The sequence below is a fragment of the Parasteatoda tepidariorum genome, chromosome 5, assembly GCF_043381705.1.
Source record: "Parasteatoda tepidariorum isolate YZ-2023 chromosome 5, CAS_Ptep_4.0, whole genome shotgun sequence".
In the NCBI taxonomy this organism is placed as follows: Eukaryota; Metazoa; Arthropoda; class Arachnida; order Araneae; family Theridiidae; genus Parasteatoda; species Parasteatoda tepidariorum.
In genome coordinates, this window is record NC_092208.1 from 31,449,874 (window position 1) to 31,469,857 (window position 19,984).

The 19,984-nt window shown below is 29.8% G+C and overlaps 1 protein-coding gene across 1 annotated transcript in view; it reads left to right on the forward strand.

Annotated features, from left to right (window-relative positions):
• LOC107444171 (protein Wnt-4) overlaps positions 1 to 19,984 on the forward strand; it is a 131,348-nt gene that overhangs the window by 88,353 nt on the left and 23,011 nt on the right. The window lies entirely within an intron of this gene.

Sequence of the window (19,984 nt, forward strand, 5' to 3'; positions counted from 1 at the left end):
AGAGAGAGAGAGAGAGAAGTTAAAAATATGGAGAAAGCATGGAAAAAAAGTTTATGAAAACAAAAGAAGAAACGCTATAAAAATAAAATGTTTTAAAAAATATTTAAGAATTTTAATTAAGAATTTTATTTAAAAAAAACTAAAAATTAAGAAGTCGGAAAACAAGATTATGAAAAGATATAATCTCGCCATCAGCTCACACGATTATAACCGCAAAAAGGAGTGCTTTCGAATATTGCATTAATATAGCCAAAACAAAATATATCAATGCAATAGTGTGAGGAGCACTCAAAAATATTTTTAAATGAAAATTGAAAAGTTATACTTAAATTATTGTCACAATACTTATTCAGGTAATAAATTTGTTTATATAATAATATATGCAGTCTAAATTATCAAAGACTATAGGGGGTAACTTTTCAATTAATTGTAAATAACTGAAGTCGGAGTCAAACAAATTTTTTGGCTGCAACCCCTGCTTTTATCATTAATTTTCTACAACTTATACAGGATGTCCCATCTTGTTGCGAAAAATTTCCTGGAAATGTTAGGACAAATTTCTTGAGAAGTTAGGGCACGTCAAAAGGATTGAGAAATCCGATGAATTGAACCTACTTGATGGAACAACTTCATGGAAATATCTTATGAGCCAGGGACGCTTTGCTATTTTGAACGTATTGTTCGTGTTCTTTTGAACCAGTAGATTTATTTATCTAAAATTAATGTTAATTTTTTAGATTTCATAATAGCTATTGTAGAAAATATCATTCAAATAGGCTCATAAATAGTTGTTTTATCATAATTTAATGATTTGGCGATTAACTTGATAAGTTCGTATTATCCTGTAATTTAATTTAAGAACGCGGTTGCACTTCGAATCAGGACGTTTTGGGCCCATTAACGCTTTGTCATTTTGTTTTTTCTCTAATTTTTTAAATTAAAACTTAAAGGAAAAAAATACACGAAATATTTCATCGTAGTTTGATTCTTGTTTTTTTTCTATTAATTTTCTTACTGCTAAAATTTAAACCGTCATAGTTATGGCACTGATATGATTGGAAAGAAGCGGTTAAACCAACAGAGTTCCATCTTACTTTCTCATGCCTAACCTAATAGATTTTTAAATTGAAATTGCACAATTGTGTGTACGTAAGACGACTCGTTACCCAAAGCTTCAATGACACATAAATTATTCCAATGTTTAGCGTAAATACTATTCTGAATGAAATGATAAGCAAACCAACCTATTTATGCCAACCTAATTTCAAATAGCTCTTTAAGGTACTCATTACATTCCATGCTTTTTTCAATAAAGCTCAAAGCCTACTTATACCTACTGCCCATCAAAACAATTCCACAAATGTTATCTTCATTCATATTCTATATGTTCTTTAAACGACAAACACTTCAAACAACACAACCATTCAACGATTCACAAAAATCTCATCAAGCCTCGTAAATGACGGAAGTGTAAAAAAAAAATCTACTACCACGCATCGAATAGGTTTTATGGATATTAAGTTACAGATAAGAAGGTCACAATGGCCGAGGGACATCGGCGGGGAGTGGTCACAACAAAACATGCTATTTGAACTTTTTGTTCCAAACATTTCAGCTGCAAATTGTTTTGCTGTGTAGGATGCCCGGAAGTTTTAAGCCCTTAAGAAATTGTTATTATAGAGGAGAATGAAGCTTAAAATTAACAATATGTTTAGAAAACGTTGTGAAGGACTATACCCAGTTTGACCTACTTAATAATTAGGTTTTTGTCAAGCGATAGTAGAGTTTTCATCGTTACAAATTCGATCTTCGTTAAAAGAACCCTACACTGCGTGAGTGGTATCTTCAAAAATTTTAGCATGTCTCTTATACGTTTTTATTAACTCTCGTTCGTGTGTGTGAATCTTGCAATCAAAGTTTCGTCCACTTTCCAATTAGTTTGTGCATTTAATTGTGCTGGAGATCTATACTTTAATGCTGGATATGGAGTTCTATACCTTATGGCAATACATGTTTCGATTTTCTTAACGCTGCAAAGAGAATTTATTTAGTTATTTCAAAAATAATCCAAATCATTAGTTATTTCAAAAAGAATCTGTCGTCTGCAAGATTTTTTTACATTCTGATTAGCCTAGAATGCTCGAGTCTCAAATAGAGCTCTGTGTCTGGTGAAAATCTCAGTTTCAAATGTCTCCTAAATGTTACGGGACAATCGAAATTTGAACCATTTTCTGCCTTGTTAGAGCACTCATATCGCTACTAGAGCTTATAACTAATAACAATACAAGGTTTGAATCGTTTTTTTGACTATGATGAATGAGTTTATTGCCGTTTTATCCCTATCTCTTTCGGCAACCAAACAGATTCTGATATTTTCTACGGTAATGATACTTTGGATTTCCTTGTAACTTTTTTATTCTTCTTTGGTAACAGATTAATTAGTGATCCCTAATGAGTATACTTTAATAACTGCATTAATCACAATTATTCTAAGAACATACATTAAGGACGATGATTACAGAATATTCTGACTAATTGACACTTCTCGTAAATTATTTTTAATTTTCAGTTTGTTTAACGTTATCAATAGAAGCAGGTATGTAAGCGTTCCGTTGATGCATGATCCCACTGTATCAAGAGTCTTTTATTTTTCAAGCTCAAATCGTTAGCATTTTTTCACTATGTTCAAATAATGGCGAGATAAGGTGAGAGAATAACAGGGGAAATCTTATTTTATTTTCCATAGTATATTTTCTTTGAGATCAACAGATTCAACATAAACATAATCGTAATAGATTTAAAGTTGTAGTGGCCTTAGTCGTTGATTTCGTGCCTATTTGGATGCTTGATGCAGATGTCCCCTCAACACCTTCTGCTTGTCACTATTTCTAGAAGATAAGAGCTAATTTATTTTTCATTTACAAAATAGTTTACATTCTGTAATAAAATCAGTAAATGCATTAGTGAGAATACCCATTTTATTTCAGTATTACTAAAGTTTAAATTTTTATATATTTTTAATATTTTTCACGTTTTAGACAGTAAAACAAAGTTTATTTTTAGCTAGAATTGTTTGTGAATTCCAGTTTGGTTCTACTTCAAAAAATAAATAAGAAATAAAGCATCCTATATTAAATAAAGTACGCCCCTCTGAAATGAAGTTCTCTTAATTTTATACTGCATTTGGACGTAGGGCAAACCAATCAGAACTGAACATATACAGTCAAACCCCGCTATAGTGAGGGAGTTCACTATATCCGTTACGCAGGCAATTTAACTAATGGTTCCCAAACTGTTCTCTTTTATTACACATTATTCAAATAAATTACTGAAAAAATATTATGTAGTAGCAAAAAATGCGTTATTTTTAATTACTCTTCGTCTTGAGTACAAAAAAAATAATTAGTTATCTTTAGCTGATGAGCAATCCTCAACAATAGATATGGAAACACTTCCCGACTCTCAGATAATTTTTTCTGAATTTCTGTTATTCCGCTTTTTAAACCTGTCTAACCTTCCATTCGAGCACATAAAAGTAGTATCATGAAATCGCTTAGCAAATTCATCGACATTTGTCCAGATACTGGAAGATTGCGACTTCTTCGATTGGTGAACCCGGGAGTAATACTTCTTCAACATCCTTGTGATCTGCTTTTCTCAAAATTTTTCTGCCATCTAAATTTTTTTCATGAGCAGAAATTATTAATTGCCTATTTTTCCATATGTTACAAACTGCAGATTTGGATAGTTTATATTCCCTGCAAATATCAGCTTAATTGCATCCATTTTCAATTCTTCTGATTATGCCCATTTTGTCATCAACGTTTTACGTTTGCTGCTCGCCATAGTTAAATTTGAAACATTTATTTGCAGGATTTTTTTAACTGAACTAAGAGCAAAAAGGAGTTGAAATGAGGGTTTATCAACACATATTAGTGTCCAACCCTTTGACCAATGATGAATAATTACTCATTCCCTGTGACAGAAAATGCATATTGATCCCACTGACACATTACAGGTGCATCATCTGCCTGGGTTGGAAACATCTGCTTGGTTTGTTTAGGGATGGGAAAGTTAGATAAAAGAAGCAAACAAGGAATGCTTATCGCTACATTCCCCTCTATAGATGGTTTTAAAAATCGGTATATATACTAATTTTGAAGTAGAAATTTCAAAATTATTACAAAAAAATGGAGAAAAAAAATCAACCGAAGACAGAAAAAAGTTCATTATATCCAACTTCATCACTTTTTTGGTTCACTATATCCAGAAAAAATAACATTATACGTGTATAGCAAGGCACGGGACCGAACATTTCGTTCACTATATCCGAGAGTTCACTATAAACCGTGTTCACTATAGCGGGGTTTGTCTGTATNGTGTTGTGAACTCCAGTTTGGTTCTACTTCAAAAAATAAATAAATAAATAAAAAATAAAACATCCTATATTAAATAAGGTACGCCCCTCTGAAATAAAGTTCTTTTAATTTTATACTGCATTTGGACATAGTGCAAACCAATCAGAACTGAACATATATATTAAGGAAGTCTATATACAAATGTATTTACAAGGAATAATTTACTTTGTATTAAAATTAAAAAATTTACTTCTGTATTAACTGCGGTAGAAAAAAATATCAAGTGTGAAAGAAATATAGGAATATTTACTCAGCCGAAATAAAGCCACTATTGTTCAAAGCAAATATATTCGCATATTTATATTCGTGTTGAAATATGCTATGTTGCATGTTAGATGAATAATCATACCATCAACACTATTCCAGGTTTTAATAACTGTAGCATTTAGTTATACTATAGACTGAAACTACTTGTTTTTATTGGCACATGCACATCTACTGAGGATACCCTCTCACGTTTTCTTAGGAATCGGCATCAGTTTGAAATGTCAGGTGGAACCACATGTACCCCATTATCCAAAACTCCTTTTTGCGAAAATTTTGCAATGTGAAGAAAAGCATTCTCTTCCTGAAAATTCCACCTTGGACCACCAGTTCTTTGAAAATTAGAGTTTCTAGCATTTTTTTTTTTTTTTTTTTTGGTAATTGGTTGCCTACATGTGGCCTATGGGAAAAAACATGTAAACTTTACCACCATAGCCAATGTATTCACACAACATTAATAACTTTGCCTGTATATTGAAAAAGAAATCCTCTTCGTTTCTTATGCCTTACTAATCAAACGCAAAGCTCTCTGGGTAATTTAAATTCCTTTTTTATTATTATTTTTCTTTGTTTGGAGATAATACAATTCATATATTCTTTTATATCGCAAATAACTTATATGATAAAAATTCGAAACAGTTGATGAGGAAAATAAGTGGAAATTGAAACAACTGCTACTCATCAATGCTGAATGAAAACAACAGCAGTTCAATTGATGTGGATTCTCACGCGGGCTATACTGATAACCATTTTCCGCCATTAGCCGAGAACAATGATGTTTCAAAATGAATTTTTCAGCTGAACAACGGCTCCGATCAGGTTGAAAAATCTTAACGGAAATGGTTTTTCGTTTTGAGGTTGCAAGTCGTGAAACAGCCTTCCTCATTCCCGGATCTCAATCTCGATATGGGGCATTCTCAGTAGGGCTATATATGCCAATAGCAGGTAGTTTTAATTTGTGGTTCAATAAAGAGCCGCCATCTATGAAATTTGGGATCATTTTGATGGCATTGACCTCAAGATATTAGTAAATGGTGTGAAAAACCGTATATTTCATATTTAATATGGTTGTTAACATAACTCACTTCCATTTTGGTAAGAAACTTAATCACTTTTATTTCTCGTTTTCGATTTTTTTCCCACCCTGGTTGAGCAAGAGTGAGTTATTCCTTTTAAATATGTATTAATATATAGACTTTCTAAATATGAATTCTTCGTCCTCATCGGTTTTCTTTGAGTCTATTTGTGACACAAATTTCAAAGTGGCTTAATTTTAACGGAGGCACATCTTATAAGAATAAAATGCTCCACTTGAGGAAAGTAATATTTTGTTGCATTGTAAAATTTTTAAAAAAATAGATGTTTTGTTACAACTCTTGATATAAAAGTTTCCGTTTCGATTTTATTTTTCGACACAATTAAATGCCTTGTAAGCAAAATTAAGTATTAAATCTTTTTAAAAAAGTAAAATAAATACCGTACAATACGCTAAAAAATTAAACCACCCTGAATAACTTTTGATCGAATGATCGGATCTTCATGTTGTAGGACTCATTCGTAATGGTTTGAAGGGCTGACCTCAAATATGCTGATATGATGATACTTTAAGTCACGAAATCAGACACCAAAACGTACTTTTTCTGAATAAATATACTTTTTTTAAGACGGATTCGGATTTCTGACCCCCGAAATATAGGGTGTAGCTGGGACCCAATTCTAATTGGTTATGCTGCGCATCTAAGGTAAATTACTGTAATTGAATGAAAAATACTGATTTGTTTAGGAATACAGGGTGTTTATAAAGTCCCGGACCCATTTTGATGTGTAATAACTCATAAAATAATAAAGATAGATTAAAATTAATAATATAAATGGTTAGATAGACTCAAAAAGTTTCATGACCCTTGTCAATGAACTTCCACGTGTGCCCCCTTCGTCGCACGGAGAATATCAAGTCGATAGTCAATTTCACGCCAGGTAGCGGCAAGCATGTCGGCATCCACAGAGGCTATTGCGGTTGTAATTCTGGCTTTTAGGCCATCAATGTTCGACACGATCCTCCTGTAAACATTGTCCTTTATAAATCCCCAAAGAAAAAAGTCCAGCGGCGTTATATCAGGTGATCTGGGTGGCCAAGGAATTGGACCTCCTCGCCCAATCCATCTTCCTGGAAAATGGTCATTCAAAGAACTACGAACGATGATACCCCAATGAGGTGGTGCACCATCTTGTTGCAAAAAGACATGTGGCTGAAGCTCTTCTAGTTGTGGAAATACGAAGGTATCATCGAATACGAAGGTATATGTGGGTATCATCGTTCGTAGTAAAAGTAAACCTCTAAACTTAGTACTTCTTGAAGTAAAAGTACCCAATTCTCTTAAGCGAAGCATTCTATATTCTATCACAAAGATTTCAATTATTTCACTATCTATTTCTTATTTAACACTATGTAGAAGCTATGTAGAACATAAACAAACTAATTATGCAACTAAGTTGCCAGGTACACGAAAAAATATATCACGGTTACAATAAACAAATAATAAATCCAAGTAAGAGATGTCGACGAGAAAAAATTATAATGTAGCACATTCGAAGTGCGATGCGGAGTAATAATTAATTTATTTCACGTTAATTGACATTCTAAATTAGGTGGAAAAATTTAGCTCGATATTAGCCCTCTTGTTTATAAACATTCAGCTGGCACTTGGGGCATAGGTCACGTGTCTGTATATCAGTGATCGTCTTTTTCTGGAGTTGCACGTACCCAATTGTAGCATTGTTTTAATTTATTATTTATTTTATTGTAATGATTTGTCACACGCTTACAGTCATCGGCATACCCTCCAACTGCTACGGAATTTCCGTAGTTTCAGAAATCTTCTTTTCAGACGGTAGCAAAATTAATGTCTCAATATTTAAAAAAAATTAATTTTAGCGTAACTTGTTCACTATTACTTATAAAAGTGCAGGCCATATGGCTAGATTCTTAAGTTCTGATAAAAGTTTTATGAGAGATCCATTTGCTTTAAAAATTTCTACTTTGGTTCGCTACCACTAGAAAGAATTATTTTCAAAATCCTCATAAGTTGGAGGGTATGGCCATCGGTGTTGGGAATCGAATCTTTTTGTCCGCACTCTCCTATACGGAAAGGAGGATTCAGTACTACATTTTCTCAGAAAAAGTCAGTACTAAATTTTGCTGCACTTAAAGTAAATTTAGATTAGTTTGTACTCTATAAAAAATTGCCGTTCAAATTACGATAAAAAATACTGTCTACCCGAGTGCAAGTTTCGTAAATTCCATTTTACCGTAACATACACTTTTACTGTAAAATTTTATATCGCTATTTTTGCAGCAATATTTATTTAATTATGGTGATTCAGTGATTTTAAAGTAAATATTACTGTAAAAATTACGGTGTATTAAATATTTTTGTTCCTTAAAATTTTGCGGCAAAAATTTCTTTTACGGTAAAAAGGACTGGGCACCTATTGCTATAGTTCATTACTTTCATTGAATTGTCACTAACAAACATGAACGCAGCAAATTTCATGAAAACATTCAACGATACAAAAGATCGAAGTTTCGGTCTAGAAAATGTTTATATCATAATAGTTTCTCTTATGTATCATAATAATTACTCGTAATGTATCGTAATAATTACACGTTCTCTGTCAGCAGATAAAGGCAACACATTTACAAAGACATTTTCGAAAACATTACACATTTATCCCTTCTGCAGGTTGTGATTCACTTAGCATTCAATGTTAACAGTAGTTAAAATATCTTTCATTTATTGATTTAGAAAAACTGAAACAATACATTTAAGTTAAGCCAAACTAAATGTTAAATACATTATTAAAAGTAAGTAAAGTATGAATTGTAATAAAAACGGAGCGATTCAATCTTAACTTGAAATAAAGTGTTCCATCGCACAAATTTCAGACGTACAAAACAGAATTCTGAGAGTTACTATTTAACAATTTTTACATTGTTAGTTATATATGTGTTATCGAATTTTGTTATTATTTCCAAAATCCTCTATTTCTTTTACATTTAATATTTTTTTAAAAAATTATTAAATGTCATAGACATTATAAATATCACAGACATATATATATCGTAGATATTAAATATCATAGACATTATCATAGATATTAAATATCACAGATATTAAATATCATAGATATTAAATATCATAGATATTAAATATCATAGATATATTAAATATCAAAATCCAATTAAGATGGTTGGGGAAGTTGAAAAAGTCTGTGTTAATTCTATTTAAAGGAACTTTCATTCATCGATTTATGTATCAGTACATTTAATTTAAGTCAAACTGATGATTGCAATGCCTTATTTTAAGGAAGTCAGTAAATTTAGAAAGCAAAGGTTATATATGGGCGTGTTATCTTAATATTTCAATAGCCTCTATTCATTTTATATTCGAGATGCTATTTTATGATTAAAGCCATTCAGTTGCTGATGAAAAACTAATAAAGAGGTCCATGAACTTTTCAGCTGTAAATGAAACTAATTCATTCCAAAAAACTAATAATAATAAGACCACACACATACTCCTAATTTTACTACATAATTGTTACTTTATAAATCTTTTAACACCACACTTTACCAAGAAGAACAGCAATTGATATCTCGACCTAAGCCCTTTTCACTATCCCATCAGCAGATACTAATTAATTCAACAACAATTTGTTCACCTTTTTCAAGCCATACAAACCATCAAGAGCTGTGTCAAGATATTAAAAAAAAAATAATTCCGGAACACAAAGGCTATAAATCTGTCTCCGTTCCATCTGGGGAGAGAGTGTTTTGAATTATGGTCAAGCAATCTAAACAAAAACTCGCCTCTTTCAGAAGAGGCTTAAGAATGTGGGGAAATTACAGGCTTCGGTTCTTCTGCTGTTCATCTGGATTCATGTACCGATCTTAAATATTCCACTTATTTTAATAACTGGGAGGATCAATGTTCAAACTTAAGACGACTGCGGAAGTTCAAAAATTCAGTCTTCAATCATGTTGTCTTCGCAGGATTGATCTGGCTTGTTATCCCCGCCTCGGTACATCATCAATTAATTGCTAGGGATAACTAAATATACAGTTGGTCGATTGCAAATGAGGCTGCTTTCACTTGATTGGCTTTGCTTTATGTGTCTATTAAGTGAATTATTAATTCAGTGTTACCGAGTAGTTGAATTCGCATGAAGTAGTCGCGCATATGCTGCAAACATGCCACTTAGAATTTAAAACACTTCTTTTCATTTTAGAAAGCCTTGGGAAAAATCTTTAATAAAATATACCATGCACTGTATTACGCAAAGGCCACGTTTTAAATTTATGTAAATGAACTACGGAAAAAATTGAATAAAAATTAGAAATTAATAACATAATAACATAATGTTCCTAGTAATGAAATTATCCCTCTTGAAATGATTGTATTAAATTAAAACTAAAGTTGTTTCAAATTGTAGATTTGATATTTTTGACACTTTTAAAACATAAAAGAGAAAAAAGATGATGAAGACGAGAGATATACAAGTATTTATTATCGAGATAGCTATTGATTAGTTTGCAAAATTTATTATACTACGACCCCTTTTTTCCCTTTACTTATCTTTTCATCTCAAAACGACTTGAAAACAGAACCAAATGACTTAATAAATGAAGTAAAGCATGTGCGTTCGTAAGAACACGCGGTTTGTTTGATTTTCTATTTTAGGATAGCAACTTACAAAACCACACCCCCATAAAGCCTCCTTGCCTGGAAAGTTGTACGTTACCCTTTAATTAAGAAAATTCCAAGAATCTAGAAATGAAAAGGGTTAGTCATTGCCCACCCCTTTTAGGGTGTTACTTAAAAAGCAAAATAAAGCGAGAAATTCTTAAAATCTTAAAAATCTCAAGTATTTAAAATTGTTTCGTACATTCTAGTAATATCAACATACCAATATCAAAAATAATAATCAATATCATAATCTAATAATAATATAAATATAATACTTAGTTATACAATACGATTCATAAACGATGATATCGTAATACTATGATAGGCGGGGGATGTGGTTGATGGAAGGGCCATGTGGTGAAGATCATTCGCCATCTGCTTGTCCTGGAAGTTGTATGTCTCCATTCAAATGAAAAATACAGATTTTTGTAGACTAAGGCATTTTATTTAACATTTCTATTTCATTTCAGTTTTTGAGAAACATGTTCATTTCAGTAAGCGGCTCATCCATGCACAAGAGCCTAACTGCACCACGTGCATGCTGGATCCTCCCTGTGTGCTCCAGGGAGTAGATAGTAATTTAATTTAAGTCATTTGAATAATAATTGTTTTCTTGCTGAATTTACCTGATGCATCAAATAATTAGGAGATAAGGAAAAACTTATTATGGTAAAAATCAATGATTAAACTCTAGAGCACACAGGGGGAAAAAAAACAAAAATTATCCTGCTGCTTAAGAAAGCAACCAACTATTCGAGATCCACGGGGAATACTGGTCTATCTCCAAAAGATAGCGTCCCCTCCCTAGCGGTTGCAAGAATCTCTAAAGACGAGCTATGAGTCGAGCCCTAGAGATCCTGCAAAGGCAATGAAGAGGGCGCTCCTGTTGGAGACAGCCCAGTAGGAAAAGTAAATATTGTGGTGATCCCATGATCACACCACACGTAACATTTGCTTTCAAGCATTGAAATTGTTTAAATCATAAATCAAACCTATTCGATCTCTGATACTGAACACATTAATATTTTAGACATTAAATGTTGGAAATATTTATTTGTCATTAATCTGTTTCTATTTCAAGTTTTAAGTTCGGCAGATAGTTAACATCAAGTGTTGAAAATTTTTAGATTAATTAACTGTTTTTGTTTAATGAACATATAAGGATTCTATTTCAAGATAATAGTTTTAAAATATCTTATGAATTTGAAATAGAAAAAAGAAAAGCTTACTGGTTCTTGAATTTCTCTATTTTTTTCCCTATGAAGTGGGGAAAAAATTATAACTGTTGAATCATAAAGAAATCACCCAATTGGTAGGATATTATTGACCCAGAGATGCTTAAATAAATCTGTATTTACTGGTATTGTCGTAATGGCACTTTTTACTAATATAGATACTTAATGTAGGCACTGTGGTGATAAGCATTTTTATAGCTCCCAGCAACGGAATAGTGCCGGAAATTCGTTTGCTTCATTACTATATAAGAAATTTAAATTTTAGTTCACGAAATGGATTTTTTATTTATTTTTCACTCATTTAATTACCCTTCCTCGTGATTTTGATCAGTTTGACTTTTTCTTGAGTATTGATCAGCTTATCTTTTTGTTTATCTGTTTGAATTTTAAACTCGAAGGTATAATCTTTAAACTCAATCCGAAATCTTATATTTACTCATCATTGTCTTTTCGATTTTATTGCTATTTAATTTACGTAAATTCATAATATCACCAATGAAGAAGCTTACATTATACCAAGAGTTAATTTTTTTTCTATCGCACTGTATGAAAAAAACAACTTTTAGGAATTATGAAAAAAATTTGAATATTATGGTAACCCGAGGAATAATATAGAACACAAAACAACTATACATATTCGCAAAGGTTGATGTTTAATTTTTTTTTTAATGAAAACGAAAACATATGATTGCTAAAATAATTACATAAAAGGTCATTTCTAAACTTTCAGAGATTTATAACTAACTACAAATAAATAGTTTTATACATATATAATAAATATACTAGCCACCTTAGATAACTACCTGGTTCATCTTTCAAATGTTTATGTCCTCTGATGCTAATACTCACAACTGTTCACCGTTCAATTATTTGTCCTTTTTCTAAAAAAAAAATTTAAAAAAACTATTTATTTTTACCAGCTAGGAAGAAAGAATCATACGAAAATTCAATATTGAATTAACTTAAGTTTATTTACCTTCATTGATGTAGCCATAACAAACGGAATTTATAGCAAATTTCATGAATATATTCCATGAAACAAAATATTGAAATTTCAGTCTAGAAAACTTTCGTTTCATTGTTATTTATTGTTATGTTCCATTACTTTCATTGATTTTTCAGTAACAAACATGAAGTATTAAAAATATTATAAAAATATTCAGCGAAACAAACGATCAAAATTTTACCCTAGGAAATCTTCATTGAGTGTTATTTATTATGTTCCATTACTTTTATTAATTTATCACTAACAAACATGAAGTAAAACAAATTTCTTGAAAATATTCAATGAAGCAAGAGATCGAAATTTCAGTCTAGAAAACTTTCGTTTCATTGTTATTTATTGTTATGTTCCATTACTTTCATTGATTTTTCAGTAACAAACATGAAGTATAAAAAATATTATAAAAATATTCAGCGAAACAAACGATCAAAATTTTACCCTAGGAAATCTTCATTGAGTGTTATTTATTATGTTCCATTACTTTTATTAATTTATCACTAACAAACATGAAGTAAAACAAATTTCTTGAAAATATTCAATGAAGCAAGAGATCGAAATTTCAGTCTAGAAAACTTTCGTTTCATTGTTATTTATTGTTATGTTCCATTACTTTCATTGATTTTTCAGTAACAAACATGAAGTATAAAAAATATTATAAAAATATTCAGCGAAACAAACGATCAAAATTTTACCCTAGGAAATCTTCATTGAGTGTTATTTATTATGTTCCATTACTTTTATTAATTTATCACTAACAAACATGAAGTAAAACAAATTTCTTGAAAATATTCAATGAAGCAAGAGATCGAAATTTCAGTCTAGAAAACTTTCGTTTCATTGTTATTTATTGTTATGTTCCATTACTTTCATTGATTTTTCAGTAACAAACATGAAGTATAAAAAATATTATAAAAATATTCAGCGAAACAAACGATCAAAATTTTACCCTAGGAAATCTTCATTGAGTGTTATTTATTATGTTCCATTACTTTTATTAATTTATCACTAACAAACATGAAGTAAAACAAATTTCTTGAAAATATTCAATGAAGCAAGAGATCGAAATTTCAGTCTAGAAAACTTTCGTTTCATTGTTATTTATTGTTATGTTCCATTACTTTCATTGATTTTTCAGTAACAAACATGAAGTATAAAAAATATTATAAAAATATTCAGCGAAACAAACGATCAAAATTTTACCCTAGGAAATCTTCATTGAGTGTTATTTATTATGTTCCATTACTTTTATTAATTTATCACTAACAAACATGAAGTAAAACAAATTTCTTGAAAATATTCAATGAAGCAAGAGATCGAAATTTCAGTCTAGAAAACTTTCGTTTCATTGTTATTTATTGTTATGTTCCATTACTTTCATTGATTTTTCAGTAACAAACATGAAGTATAAAAAATATTATAAAAATATTCAGCGAAACAAACGATCAAAATTTTACCCTAGGAAATCTTCATTGAGTGTTATTTATTATGTTCCATTACTTTTATTAATTTATCACTAACAAACATGAAGTAAAACAAATTTCTTGAAAATATTCAATGAAGCAAGAGATCGAAATTTCAGTCTAGAAAACTTTCGTTTCATTGTTATTTATTGTTATGTTCCATTACTTTCATTGATTTTTCAGTAACAAACATGAAGTATAAAAAATATTATAAAAATATTCAGCGAAACAAACGATCAAAATTTTACCCTAGGAAATCTTCATTGAGTGTTATTTATTATGTTCCATTACTTTTATTAATTTATCACTAACAAACATGAAGTAAAACAAATTTCTTGAAAATATTCAATGAAGCAAGAGATCGAAATTTCAGTCTAGAAAACTTTCGTTTCATTGTTATTTATTGTTATGTTCCATTACTTTCATTGATTTTTCAGTAACAAACATGAAGTATAAAAAATATTATAAAAATATTCAGCGAAACAAACGATCAAAATTTTACCCTAGGAAATCTTCATTGAGTGTTATTTATTATGTTCCATTACTTTTATTAATTTATCACTAACAAACATGAAGTAAAACAAATTTCTTGAAAATATTCAATGAAGCAAGAGATCGAAATTTCAGTCTAGAAAACTTTCGTTTCATTGTTATTTATTGTTATGTTCCATTACTTTCATTGATTTTTCAGTAACAAACATGAAGTATAAAAAATATTATAAAAATATTCAGCGAAACAAACGATCAAAATTTTACCCTAGGAAATCTTCATTGAGTGTTATTTATTATGTTCCATTACTTTTATTAATTTATCACTAACAAACATGAAGTAAAACAAATTTCTTGAAAATATTCAATGAAGCAAGAGATCGAAATTTCAGTCTAGAAAACTTTCGTTTCATTGTTATTTATTGTTATGTTCCATTACCTTCATTGAGTTTTCACTACCAAACATAAAGTATAAAAAATATTAAAAAAATATTCAGCGAAACAAACGATCAAAATTTTACCCTAGGAAATCTTCATTGAGTGTTATTTATTATGTTCCAGTACTTTTATTAATTTATCACTAACAAACATGAACTAAAACAAATTTCTTGAAAATATTCAATGAAGCAAGAGATCGAAATTTCGGACTAGGAAATTTTCAGTGGTTGTTATTTACTGTTATGTCCCATTTAGATATTCCATATATTATTTTATAATATTTTCCTCTATGAAAATTGTTGTATTAGTTAGTTATTCCTCTGAAGTTATTTATTTTAGTTATTAATCTTGATAGAAATTAAGAATAGCTAAATAATAAATTTAATTAACTAAACTAAACAATAAATTTAGTTATCATCTAAATGGAACGAAGTATTTAAATGAATTCTGACATTATTCAATTTGTCTATAAAAATTATGTAACAAGAACAAGAAAGTTTTTGTTGAAATTTAAATAAGCCACAGCTAAATAGAAATTGAAAGTTAGAGCGATTCTACGTCAAATTGGATCAATTACCAGATCCACATTCACTTAACCATTTTCAATTTTAAGAAAGTTCACTTTCATTCGATTTTGTTTTTTAGATTTTTAAGCAGGTCTTTCAGTATTAGCACAATAGTAAAAAGAAATAATTGTTAAAAATTTAGGAATAAAAAAGTTTTCAAATTCTAAAAAGAGAAAGTTTAAAAAATGAATACTAATTTTGGAGATATAAATCTCTATAAATAAATCTTAATTTTCTAATAAACGAATATGAATAAATGGAGAGCTTGTTGAGCTCCAAAAGTTACTTTTTTTCCTTCATTTTCACATAGAAATAAAATTTGTCAGCCAATTATCAGTTCGAATTCTGGAAACTGACTGTTCAATTGTTGCACAAATCATAACAATCTTAACTCAGCATTTTCTCCTTACATTTTTTTCATGGTCACTGGTATCTAATAAGCCCTGTTGCTGTAGTCAGTTTTTAATTTTTGAAGCGAAAATTTGTAAAATTAAGTTTTAACGCGTTTTATGTATTATACTTTAGTGCAAATGAAAATAATAAATTAAGCATCATAGGTTCGTTTTAAGAGGAAATATTAACTTCTTTTTTCGTTTTAATTATCTGTAACATTTATCTATTTTGATTTATTTAAATAAATAATTCAAACTCAAGTACCACAAACTAAGCAGCAGATCGTTTATAAGATACGACTCCATTGTTTAATACAAAATTCAGGATAAAAACTCTGCTTAAAATACATGAAAGACTAAAATAATTAAAAGCATGTTATACAAGAAAACTAAATTAAAGAGCCTCTCAATAATAATTTGTGATCTTCAAAATTTCAAATAAAACTCACGAATTCGAAAGAAGATTTAGAAATTGTAAATCGCACTTGAGTTTAGCTTTCCTAAAGTAATACAGTTTTATTGAATTTGTACAAGCAATTGACGCTTTTAGTCTATCTAAAAACGCAGTGAACGACTACTTTATTGTAAATACCCTTTGTAAACACCCTATTTGGATACATTTCTCTCTCTAATACAGCCTTGATTTTTCTTGTCATGGAGATGTGTATAAATCGTTTATGGCAAATTCAAAGCCTTTTCCAATTATCTGAGACTAAGTGGGCTTTCAACTTCATACACAAATGCTAATCGAGATTTACATCTAGAAATTAAGGTGATCAACGGAATACAGTAAAATCTAAATCTATCCAGTAAACGCATTATGTCGTATAAGTATCCAAACACGTTGGGATTCATAGTAAACATTGCAGGATGTATTTGGCTGACAAAGATATTTAGACATAATGCATTATTCAGACTATCTTGCTCAAATATAAAGGTCTCAATACAAGACAGCACTGTTTTAGCCCTGCTGCTCTAACACTGTCACGTGTTCCCCATTTGAATGAAACTGTCAGGTTGTCATATAGTGAAGCGACGTTTTAATGTAGAAATAAGCTGATATCCAAGAACAACAGCAAAAGTTATTCTACAACATAGTCCACGCCTTAATATCATGAAACACATTAATAACATATTTTAAGTTGTTACTTGGAAGGAACTCAAGTTTAATGTTGAGATAAGAAACGCGTTATATCCAATTAACAACACAACGGGTTCTTCCAACTCTTGGATGAACATAGGGTGTGATGCAGCAATAAAGTGTTGTTCCATACGTTGGGGGATATAAAATTAAAAGATAAATCTTGTTGCATCTCAAGTACATGAGTTTGTTTTTTCTCGTGAAGCCTAATAAAAATTGTAATTGTAAATTAAGCTTTTTGACGGCAGGTAGAAAGTCTTTATTTATGGCCTTTATTGCTACTGTTAAGAGTTGTAATTGATGGAATTATCTTACAAAAAACCGCAGGGAGAAATTCCGTCTTTAAGGTGTTTTTCTTACGGATTCGTGGCGATGATTTATATTTCGTCGTTAAGGGTGTTTCTTTTGAGTGTTATACTAAGTATGGACTAAGTTGTACACTCAATTTTATGGAAGAAATATGTTAAAATATAATTTAAACTTTTGTACAACATGCAAACTACTGCCATTTGTCCATTAAGTATCATGGTGTGCATTAGTTTATTTAACAATAAAATTTTAAAATTTAAATTCGAAAAGGCCAAAAATGCTTTAAAATTTTTTTTGTTGTTTTTTTCAGTTTAAAGCATTGATTCTTAGCGACATAACAAAATAAAATAAAATTTAAAAAAACTGCAAGTTCTAAATGAACTGAAAAAGTGAAAATAGTTGCATTTTTGCACTCCTAAAATGGAAAGTGTAAGGCTCCTCTTAATAGTAAAACATGAGAATGTTTGATTAGCAATAAAGATCTATCACAAAAGTAATGTTTTCTACATTTTTCGCTTTAGGTGAGAAGAAAATAAATTATTTTGTCCTTTAATTTCACTTCGAATATTTGTAATTTGTATCTGTTAGTTTTTTAATGTTTGAAAAATGTCAAAATTGAATCGGTGTGAATTGGAGATAACACATTTATTTTTTATTGGAATTATTTCATCATTAAGATAACACATTCAATTTGTATTGGTATCTTGCAAATAATTGCATTCTAAATTTTAGAAGTATAGCTTCTCAAAAAGTATCAAATATTTCTTTTGATGATAAACTTTATTTAGTGAAAAAGGACGAGATAAATTCTGTTTATAGCAGTGTGAAAAGGGGACTAAAACTTACATTTTCATTAAATTCCAGTTCAGTTTTAAACACTCTAAACAATCAGTTCTAATTTTTTCTGAATTAGTATTTACGATTAATTACTTGAAGGGATAAATTCTGATTGAAGCGGTGAAGAAACAATTGAAACTTACTTTGCCATACGGCAGAGAGTTCCTCCAGAGATTTAAACATTCTAGCCTGTCAAAAATTTGAATTAATCCACTCTCATGAACTCGAATGCAAGTAAATAAAACGAAATTAAGGTCTAGATACTTAAACTTTGTAAATTGTTTAAAGATATATATTAAAATAGTTAAAAATTAAACTCAGAAATTCATTTAAAATAAAACATGTGCCTGTTCGAGAATTAGATGCTCAAAAATTTACTTTCTTTCTTTCATTTTTAAATATTATTTTTTAACAAAATGAAAGAGGCCAAAATAATTTACTCTTGTTTGTTTTATTGTGTTAAAAAAACTGTTCTCTTAAGTATTAAATAAAATAAAACCAACTGAGGTACGCTTTGGTTATTAATCTAAAATTTATTTGAAACTTGATTAATGCTTAAAAAACTAATAATTGTTTTTCTAAAAATTATGATAAATTTTTTTATGATGCCTTGATTGCTTATTACTGCTATTAAAAGTTGCAATTTTACTTAGCTTACAAAAACCCTGATCAATTTCAGAGATTATCGATCTTTCTTAGTTTTACATTTTGAATTCTCAATTCAATTGGGTACTCTCTTCTTTTTATTTCACATTTAAAAGTGAAATAAAAAGAATAATAAGACATATCACGATTAACTTTATTTAATGAACACCTTCAAAGAAGAGAAATTGTATAGGAATATACTCTAATATTTCACAAACCCTCTTATTTTAATGCGAACTTTTCATTAAATTATCAGTTTAACATTCTGAATTTTCTGCAATTGAGTACTTGCACTTCAAGAAGAAGAAGACCACCCATACTCACACATGTAACCTATGATGTCAGCGCCAGCTAATCTTAATCAGCTTAATGGCGTATTTAAGTTGAGCTAAGTTTCTCTATTTAAGTTAGAATGTTAATTAAAGATAAGTTAGTTAAATACAGAAACCCGTAACGCCCATCGAATTAATTGGAATACAATTCTTTCTCGTTTACTTCGTTTAAGTAACTTAGATTTATTAATTGTTTATGCATTTTAGTGTAACCATGATATATTTTTGTTTTGCGTACCTGGCAACTTCGATACATAATTAGTTTGTTTATGTTCCATATAGCCTTCGTGCCTGTTTTTGTGCTAAGTCTCTGAGTAAATCTATAGTGAAAGAATTGAAATATTTGAGAAAGTATTTTTGTGAAAGAATTTAGAATGTGTCCCTTGAGATAAGTGATACTTGACGGGCTTGGCTTACTCGAAATAGAATGGAAAGAACAGTTGCTAACGTAAACAAATGCCACATTTCAACCACCAATCAGGTTATACCGTACCGGCACTACGTCACATATAGGTATCCCATTGGAACAAAAAATAAAATTGAATGGGAACTAGATATAATTGAGAATATCCACAAAGTTCCCATGCCTTGCAAATTGTTGCATTAGTTCCGTTTTCTCACAGTCTTCATGAAGTATCTTTAAATGATTCATTAATGAATTAAAAATAAAACTGAAATGGAATGTACAGTTTAATATCAGATCTAATG